The sequence below is a fragment of the Hypomesus nipponensis genome, chromosome 9 (assembly GCF_054491055.1).
Source record: "Hypomesus nipponensis isolate SF chromosome 9, ASM5449105v1, whole genome shotgun sequence".
In the NCBI taxonomy this organism is placed as follows: domain Eukaryota; kingdom Metazoa; phylum Chordata; class Actinopteri; order Osmeriformes; family Osmeridae; genus Hypomesus; species Hypomesus nipponensis.
In genome coordinates, this window is record NC_140369.1 from 26,966,540 (window position 1) to 26,977,006 (window position 10,467).

The 10,467-nt window shown below is 50.4% G+C and overlaps 1 pseudogene; it reads right to left on the reverse strand.

Moving 5' to 3' along the window:
• Nucleotides 1-611: 611 nt before the first annotated feature.
• Nucleotides 612-1,608, reverse strand: LOC146274053 (uncharacterized; annotated as a pseudogene).
• Nucleotides 1,609-10,467: the final 8,859 nt, after the last annotated feature.

A 10,467-nucleotide genomic window follows, 5' to 3' on the forward strand; every position in this document is an offset into this window, starting at 1 on the left:
AAGACCGATGCCCTCATGTCAGAAAGCATGTTTTAGCTATAGGGCCGACACCCCTCATGCTGTCGGAGATAGCCTGTGCCTGCTCAGGCCCGACGCCCTTGAGTATGCGGGTGATAGCCTTAGGCGGCTTGTCGGCTAGAGGGCCGACGCCCTTGAGACAATGTGAACAGCCTGTGCCGGCTGGGGGACCGACGTCCCCGCGTACATCACCTATGTGGGCTATAGGGCTGACGCCCTTAAGACTATGTGAACAGTCTGTGCAGATGGCTGGAGGACCGACGTCCCAGTGTACGTGACCAATGTACGCTATAGAGCCGATGCCCTAGGTGTATGAGAACAGCCTGTGACGGCTGAAGGACCGACGTCCTTGTGTGTATATGGAGCCTAAGAGGCTAGCGGGCCGATGCCCCGGGGAGAAGCCTCGTAGGCTGGAGGACAGGCGTCCTTACGTCTTTGTGATGGCACGTGACTGGAACGCCCAGCCTTCGATAGCAATACAGAAGGCCGGATCAGGGTCCACCAGCACGAAGGGCCGTCGAGCCTGAGAACACACGGTTGATGCGAGAGATGAAATACCACCGACTACCAGTTCAAACACTCACAGAGAGCCATCAAGGCCGTAGGGATCTTTGGGCCTCGATGATGGAAGCAGCATCCGGACGGACGTAGCAAGAATATGCAGAGGAAGACCAACGCCCCAGATGTTGCAAAGTCGCAGTGGACAACCCTTGGATGGCAGCGGACGCGGCAGCACCTATCCTGAACGAATGGCCTGAATACCGTCCAGGGGGAAGGTTGCACTTGGACACTACCTGCGCTACGTGGTGACTGAATCAGGACTGAGACATGGGTTTATTGGCAGGGGTTATAAAGAGAGAGGAGAGCGGATCTGAGGAAGCCCTCATCTTGACATACCTAAGCATGAGAAAGGACCCCCCCGTGCGAGCAATAACTACAGAGCAAGACCCTTCGGTTTTAGAGTGTCTAAGAATAAGGTTGAAGAATTCAGGGTGAAATGTCAAATCGGGAAAGCAAACGTCTGAGGTGGGATTAAACACATTTGCCCATGTGGTGAATCCCCCGCACTGAAGAAACCCGTAGAAAGCCATTAAAAATGAACAATCTAAAAGGGAGTCGATGTAGCGGGAGAAACAACCACATCTGCTCACTGAAAGCATGGCATGCAGAACGGATAGAGTGAACAGGAGTCTGTCGTCCACTTTAGGGGGAAATGCTTTACCTATGCCTTTGAACAGCAATTTGATAGCAGGATTGGACGAGGCTGGGAAACGAAGGATCCAGGCATCTGGCATTGAATTGGATGCCCGCGACCAGACCTTTAATATAGCATGGCTGGAAATGGCGAACATCCGTGCAGTGACAAACAAAAGCACATACAACATTGACACACAGGGGAAACAGGGGAACAGAGAGAGAAGAGCGAAACATAGCGTATGATCTCCAAGCTAAATCGTAGGACCGAAGGGTGGAAGCCGCCAATACTTTCCTCGTATATCCCTTAGCTGCCCCTAACTAAACCTGCAGTGAGTGCTCCTTTAATCTAGGGCCAGTGACGAGAGAGGGGGAACAGCTAAGGGCCACTGGCATGCGTCCGGGCACAGATTCCTGAGAACCTGGAAATTGAAACGACAGCATCAGCTATTGAGTTTTCGTGGCCCGGAACGTGACAAGCAGTGAGGATAAAGTTATGACAAACGGAGAGCCATGCAGTGCGTCTCATGAATGACATGATTGTAGGGCAATTTGAACGGCCTTTGTTAATAATGCTAACTACGGCCTGGTTGTCGCTCAAAACAGTGATACCCTTGCGGCACCACGACTGGCCCCGCACGGGGTATATTTTGTGCAGAGCGGATGAAGCACCAGGCGCAGCAAAGTCGTGGGGCCACGGGCTAGCGAACCACTGCTCCTGATAATACCCCCCAAAACCAATGGACGGAGCAGCGTCAGTAAAGAACCGAAGCTAGTCCAAAGACGACGTCGTCGTCGAAAAACGACACGCCGTTCCAGCCCTCCAGCAACCAAAGCCAGAAAGACAAGTCGGACCGGCACCCGTCGTCCAAGCACACCGGGTCGTGCAGGCCTGACACGGGGGAAGCCAAGACAAGCAGCCGGGAGATGAATGAGCGGCCCTGGGGAATAACTCGCATGGCAAAATTCAGATGCCCGAGAAGGGAGAGCAGCTGCCGCTTACTCACACCAAGAGAAGCCACGGAAGACCAGGCCAGGCTGCACGCTCGAGCTTCTCGGCAGGCAGGGAAGCCTTCATTCCAACCATGTCCAGCGTGATACCCAGAAACCCGAGGCAAGTGGCCGGCCCGAATGTCTTCTCGTCGGACAGGGGAACGCCCAGTCCGCGGAAAAGGTTCTTGAGGAGCAGCAGCAAAGAGACAGAAGCATTGTTTGGAGGATCTACCAACAAAAAATCGTTTAGCAAATGAAGCAGCGCGGGGACCCACACCCGATTTAAAAGGATCCAACCAAGGGCCTAGGACACCTTGTTAAATATGGAAGGGCTGCCCTTACAGAAGGCGCACGGCGAAATAAAACCGATTCTCCCATTTAATGCTGAGCAGATGCCACTGAGAGGGGTGTACGGGGACGATTTTAAAAGCGTCATAAAGCGGGCCCTGGCAGCTTTATGAGCCTAATGGCGTGATTGGTGGCGTAGTACACCAAGTAAGGCTCGAGGGGAATAAGCCCGTTTATACCGGGAACCGGACTATAAGGCGGGGCAGACAGGTCCATGATAAGCCGTTTCTTCCCGGAGTACTTCCGCATAGCAACACCGAGGGGACTGCTGCAAAAAAGGGAAAACGGAGACAAGCTAAACAGGCTTATAACGTAGCGTTTGTCGCACTCCCTAGCCAGAAGGCATGACACGACGTCCGGCTCCTGCTGCGCTGACTGAAGGTTACACAAGACCAGAGAGGAGGACAATGGACACGACACCCCGATCCTGAATCCCTGAGTCAGCCCGGATAACAGGTGATCAACAAACACGGAATCAGGATGAGTGGAGAGTTCGAAAGCCAATGCATCAACATTTATTGGGGTAGAGGGTTGGCCAGCCATCAATTCTGGCCACCAAGACGCCCTCGCTGAGGACGGACCCGGCGCGGGCACACTGACCGGGGGTGAGCTTCCTGACAGCCGCTGCAAACATGAAGGAAACTGCAGTTGCCATAAGAGCACACACCCTCATTGAAAAACATGAACCTTGCGGCCACGGATATCCACGCCAGTGGCGCTGGCCCTGCGAGAAGCACAAGGGACCCGGGATCCTGCGCCTGAAACGGCACCAAAGGGCATAGAGAAGCTATATGCCCCAGGTCACCGCACGAGCTGCACAACACAGCCTGCGACTAGGAGCTCAGTGTCCAGCACGGACCAATCCAGCAGCATGTTGCAGCGGGTAACATGGAGGGCGGCCTTGGAGGACTCTTTGTGGTAAAGGTAAAAAACATTCTTCCCATAACGCAAATTGAGATCTCCAATGAGGGCCAAGTACCCGTCCAGTTCCTTCCTTTTCTGGGGGAAGACGGAGCACAAGACCTCGCGAAAAATGCCGAATGCCACGACAAACTCTCCACTAGACATGTCCCTGGCCAGCCTTGGGTCGGCTGTCTTAATGACAGCGCAGATCTGACTGCTGGCAGTGATGCTGACGTCGCACTCGGGGGAAGGGAGGATCAGCCGGATTCCTCAACCTAGGGGAAATGTCAGCAATGACAGGAACGTAAGGCCTACCCGAAAACGGTGCTGCCACGGCAGAGGCCAGGGTGTAATGTGGCTCATCGATAGCCACTAAGGACGCTGGGGCAGGAGGTGGAGCGCCCATGGGCGGGAACATCCCAGCAGCGGAGGTACACGCCCCAACGCTCTCCAGCGACCGCAGACGGGCATCGATTGACTGCAAGGACGAAGCAAGGACCAGCCGGGTAGAGGACATGGCCTCCCCAGGAGGATTACAGGCGGGAGCAGACGGAGGAACCACGGCGGGACCGGCAGACGCGCCAGCGGCCAGATACAGGAGCTCCTGATGAAGCGTCTTCCTAGCACGCTTCCAACCAGAAGAGCAGGTTACCCCGGAAAACGGGAGCGACTGGGCCTAGTCGGAGGAGACGCCGTCCGCCTCGGCGGCCAGAGCTTGGAGCTGGGAGAACCCCAACCTGGAAGCAGAATTGACGCCCCGGGCACCCAGCCCCGCAGCCGACGCAGACCCGTCGGAGCCCCGACGAGAAGCAAGCCGAGCGCTACGGCGAGAAACCGGGACGACTTCCTCGAGCTCCTATGCAGTTTGCATACCGGTCCAACAGGTCTACAGACGATGCCATCGCTCTGACTATGCACACCGCTCTCTCCCACCTGGACAAGGGGAATACATATGTCAGGACGCTGTTCATTGACTACAGCTCAGCATTCAACACCATCATGATATCTGATATCTGACCTGATATCATGGTGTCAGGTCAATAGCCTGCACTATATAGAGCATTCTGACTGGTTGTATTACAGTGTGGTATGGGAGCTGTGCAGACAGGGACCGCAAGGCCCTACGAAGTGTGGTCCGTTCTGCTGAGTTCATCATCGGCAGGAAGCTCCCAGCCCTACAGGACACCTACCACACACGTTGCCTAAGGAAAGCCGGCAGGATTCTAAGAGACTGTTCCCACCCATCCTTCAGTCTCTTTACCCCGTTGCCTTCTGTCAGGCGTTACCGCAGCATCCGGTTGCGCACATGCAGACTGGACAACAGTTTCTACCCAAGGGCCATCAGGCTTCTGAATGGACACTGAAATGGATATTGATTTACTGCACACTAGTCACTTATACACTGTCACTTTCAGCTACTGGTTGCACTATCAATAACATTGCACTACTGTACCTCGCCACCAGGCTCCTGTATGGTCATTGACATAGTCACTGATCTGCAAATTTGTTCTAATGTACTGTACTCCACTTAGGTGAGAATAGGTTATAGGGTTGAAATAGGTTTTATGTGGTTTAGGGTTAGTATAGTGTATTATTTATTGTTATCTGTTATTTTGAACGTTTTAGTATTAGGGTTTGTATTGTCAATTATGTATTGCTATCTGTATATTTAGGAAGTTTCACTTATTTAAGCTCAGCATAGATGTAAATTAAGTTCTGTGTACTTATATGTTATGTTATGCCAGGTGCTTGCGTTGTCTTGTCTTAAGAATTTCAGTGCCCAGTCAGACCTTGTGTTGTTCTGTCTACCTGACAAATAAAAGACTTGAACTTGATCTTATTTAAAGGCACGATCCTGTGATTCTTTGACAGGCTCAGCAGACTAAGTGAGCATGTTCATGGCTAGGGACAACAATGTCACAGAGATAGTACACCCTGTGATGATACCGATGAAACCTTGTGCCAACTGGATGTTATTGCTCCTGAAGAGACCCTCATCCTGAAATTGCTGTAATAATCAGCGATGAGGTCTCTACACCTGCTGGGTACATTATGTTTCCTCAAGGTGAGCTGAACCAGCTTGTGTGGAATGGAACTGAATGCATTTGCCAGGTCAAGCCACAACACTGACAGGTTGCCCTTGTTCTCTCTGGCCTCCCGAATGAGCTGTGTCACCACACCAGTTTGCTCCAGACATCCTGACATTCCTGGAATGCCGCCCTTTTGGACAGATGTATCGATGGTGGTGTTCTTTACCAGGTAGGTACACAGCCGTTTGGAAACAGCACTGAAGAAAACCTTTGCCTCAACACACAGCAGGGAGATGATGCGGAACTGGTCTAGCTGAGTGGAGTTTTCCTCCTTCGGGATCCATACCCCTTCAGCCACTCTCCATTGTTCAGGGATCCTCCCTCTTCTCCAGAAGACTCGCAGGATTTTCCACAGACGCAGCAGGAGTTTGGGACAGTTCTTATACACTTTGTATGAAGTGCCACTCGGTCCTGGTGCAGAGCTTGCCCTTGCTTTGCGGACAACCTCCCTGACTTCCTTTAGCTGCAGCTCTGACATGTCGAACTGCACTTCTGGTTCAGGGGGTTCTATGAGGTTGTTACACTCTCCCAACTCCTGCTCTCTTGCGGGGTCGCTGTACGTCTGCTTCAGATGTTGGTCTAACAGCCCGATATAGGAAAAGGGGGACGAAGAGCATTCTTAGTGGGGGGAGTTAGTAGTGAAACATTGTTGAAGTTGCCCGAGCGCAGGGAGAGGTCTTGCCTGACTGAACTTGCGCTATGCTTCTTACCTACATCCAATCAGAGCAACATAATATGTTGTTTATTGAAAACGAATTAAACCCAAGCGCTCTTTGGTGACGTGGTTGATTACGTAACTGTTGATCATCTGTCCATCATCATATAAAGCCCGCCCTGACAATTTCATTGGTCCGAACAGCTCCTGTTCGGACATAGTTTTTCCCCAACCGAGCTTCCCCAGATCCAACTTCCCAACCACATTTTTTTGTGGGCAGGGCTAAGTTGGGCTGGCAGCCAGGCTAGTTATGCTCTGCAGTGATACACATTTGTTTTGTAATGGTGGGCTATATAAACAAGGTGACTGAAGTTATTTTGCAAAATGTAAAAAAAGAAAGAAAAAGGAGATGTCATGATGTGTAATAAATGAGTCACCTATTGCCCCCCGGAAGCATAAATGTAATGTTGGGGCTACGGGGGCGGGACCAGAAAAAGATTAAACGACATGGCTGAAATCAAGATCGGGTCTTGTCTCCTCCATACCACACTTTAAAACATTTCACAGGAAACGTGGCTAGCTGCCACAAAAACTGAAATATTTTCTGAACCATCCAACGGAACCTTTTGGAAATAATAGCATAGCGATCGGGAACATGCACATTTTGACACCTTTTACGTCTAAGAAGTGCCCCAAAATTTAGGAGGGGTTGAGGTGGGTATGAAGATAAATGATAATAATAGGAATAAATATGTGAGATAACCATAGTGTTTTTTTAATAGCAAGCACATACCATAATAACATCCCACTTTCTCAACTACAGTCTTACAATGACATCTCGATTACAGTCGTGCAGCAGAAACAACATATCCTTAATGTAACTACTCGTGAGTGCAGTTTCATACCAGTTAGTGTAAGAACAGGATCACAAATACAATGTGCCAGGACAGTCGTAGGTATGACAGGAAGTTGTGATCTGTTAAGTGCTGGCGTCTGGACCCTTAGGCCGAGGGTAGAAACAGAAGCTTGTTAGACTAAAGCTTGTAGTGAAGCAGCAGGAGACTGAGGCAGCAGTCCTGAGGGACAACATGAAAAACACAATCATTTATTTATGTATGGATCTTTTTCAGTTTTTGTATTCTTGGAAACGGCTTATCAGTGATTGGTTTTAGTGTCAAAATTGATGTTAGTGTGAAAACCCTAACTTTCTTCGCATATTATTAGTGCATGCCCGATTTTTTCCAAAGATTTATATGTGGGCCAGAAAGGCTCTCCGCTGAAGACAGCCAGCTCCTCACACCCCTTCTGGCAATAAAACAGGGAGAGAAAAGAAGGGTGTGTCTGTTTTTGTTGGTTAATTCCCCCAATGAAAAATGCAAAGACGCCTGGGATAGCTCTTCCCCTCCCATCTACTTTAAATGTTTCCTCTCTATTTGTCACTCTCTCTCTCCCTTTCTTCTCTCTTTCCCTCTCTCTCACACACACTCATGCGCTCTCTCCCTCCCTCTTTTCCTCTGTCTGTTTCCCCATCCTTTTTTGACCCTCCAGCTGAGCAGTAATACCCACAGGTAAGGCTGATCTCAACAACAACCAGCTCCCTGAACCCTCCCTTCTAGTTCTGTCCATATCACCGCACTGCACTGCCTGTGTGTGTGTGTGTATACATACATTCACGGGAACATTTTATTACATAAGCGTGTCCATATTAATCCTCTATACCTTTCAGTGACAGTGCCTGTCGACTGTACTGTGAGGGTGCTTCCCGCCGCCAATGCAGATGCCTGTGACTCTGCCAGTTCCTTGATTTGGTTTCATCTACCCCTCTCTCCTGAGTGCTGTAAGACGGCTGACATCAAAGGCTTCCGCGAGAGCTTAGCTGGACACACACACACACCACCAAGCAGAAACAGAAACTAGCAGCACTGGTGGTGGTGTGGGTGGTAGTTGGGAGAGGCTTGGAAGGGGGAGGGAGGAGGGGGAGAAGAAGGAGGGGAGGGAGGAGGGGTAAGAGAGGAGGAGGGGGAGAAGGAGGAGGAGAGGGAGAGGGAGGAGGGGGAGAAGAAGGGAGGGAGGGGGGAGAAGAAGGAGGGGAGGGAGGAGGGGGAGAAGAAGGAGGGAGGGAGGGAGGGGGGAGAAGGAGGAGGGGAGGGGAGGGAGGAGGGGGAGAAGAAGGAGGGGAGGGAAGAGGGGGAGAAGGAAGGGAGGGAGGAGGGGGAGAAGGAGGAGGGGGAGAAGAAGGAGGGGAGGCAGGAGGGGGAGAAGAAGGAGGGGATGGAAGAGGGGGAGAAGGAGGGGAGGGAGGAGGGGGAGAAGGAGGAGGGGGAGAAGAAGGAGGGGAGGGAGGGGGGTAAGATAGGAGGAGGGAGGAATCGGGAATGAGAAGGGGAGGGAGGGATGAGAAGGGTAGGGACGAATAGTGCAATGAGAGGGGGAGGAATGGTGGAATGAGGGTGGGGGGAGGTAGGAATGGGGGCATGAGAGGGGGTTGGTCACATATCTATCCTGGTCACCTGAGGGCCTTGACCAGGAGACTGTCATGACTCATGTTGCTGGTTGGAACCATCCAATCAGGTGTAAGGTGCCCTGGGGTAATGGAGGAAATGGGTTGGGGGCTTTTGACCCCTGCTTATAACTTTCTTGCATTTTTCTCTCTCCCTATGTCTCTCCCTCCCTCTGTCTCTATCTCCTTCTCCCTCTGTCTCCCCCTCCATCTCACAGCCTCTCCATTTCTCTTTCGGTGTCTCTCCCTTTCTGTCTCGCCCTCTATCTCTCTCTCTCCATCTGTATTTGTCTCAATGTCTCTCTCCATCTCTCTCTTTCTCCCACCTGCTCACACACAGTAAAGTGCCTTTTCAGATGCACACACGTGCAGGCCCATATCCTATAATACTTGTTCAGCCTTTTCTATCTCTGCTTCTGTCTCACACACACACCCTTCCCCCGTCCCTCTCCATCTATACATCACCCCTGAGTTGTGTGAGGGGATGTCTGATTGGCCAGTGCAGACAACACTGGATCCTCTGGGCCCTCCTCCCCTCATAATCTTGTTGCCATAACAGCCCCTTGTATCTAATGTCAATACTGCCCTGGATAGACTCACTGGGAGAGGGACATGGGATGGGAGGTGCGTGGGGGGGGGGGGCTTAACCCAGGGCTCAAACCTAACCAGTGTGTGTGTGTGTTTGTTTGTGTGCGTGTCTGTGTGTTTATGTGCATGGACATTGTTGCCTCTCTATCAAGTATTAGCATAGTGTAGATGTTGATTTAATGGCAAATCAAGCACAAACACAATATATTTGCTCATATCCTAATGGTTGGTTTTGTGCTGTTTTGAAAAATTCACCTCTTCAACTAGATGCCCCATACCCATCACCCTCTACAACCTGTGTAGCATGACAGAACATGACTTCTTCTCTGCCTCCCACAACCAGAACACAACACATCTAGTACTGGAGCAGACCTGACATCCAGTCACCAGCACTCAGCAGGTGTAGCACCCCCCAAGGACAACCCTCTCTACAGGACAGCTCCCTCTCAATAACATTCTCTCCTCTCTCAGTGATTCACGCTTTAACTCCCCAGAACCTGTGCCCAAAAATCACATTCCAAATGTAGGAGAAACAGTAAGATGGGAGATGTCAACAAATCCCAACTGATAGCACGAAGTGTGACATGGTTCTAACATTGTCTGAATAAGTACTCCTCTTAAGCTAAGCTTCTGTCATTACAGCACATCTACCACACATAACTGATATGCCTTACCTCTCATGCAAAAGGCTTTCTAGGTAACTATGGTTACTGTACCATGCATTCAAACAGACAGGAGAGTTTGTTGAGGGGAATTCCAGAACAGATTATTCAATTACAAGGTGTTTAAATGTCTTCTTAAACAGAATATAATTATGCAAACAAACTGAATGGTCATACTCACCCTCTATAATAGTTAAACAAAACGTCTACTATCACTTTAACACAACTGTTTATTAGTGGGTATGGGTGTATGGACCGATAACACCAAATTCGACATCAGTCAAGCACATAAGTATTATAATTACCAGTTGGAAGGTTCTGTTTTGTGTATCAAATGACTGTTATGATCTTATTTGTTTAGCGGGAGGCCTTAGGTTTCCATTTGCTACCTTGGAGACGGCGTCCCATGCGTCACATATGGCTGGGAGGATAACCAAACATCCAGTATTACTTTATAACTGGTGTATCAGGATACCGGGTTTGAATTAAGTCATTCATGTTTTACGTGTGTATTTA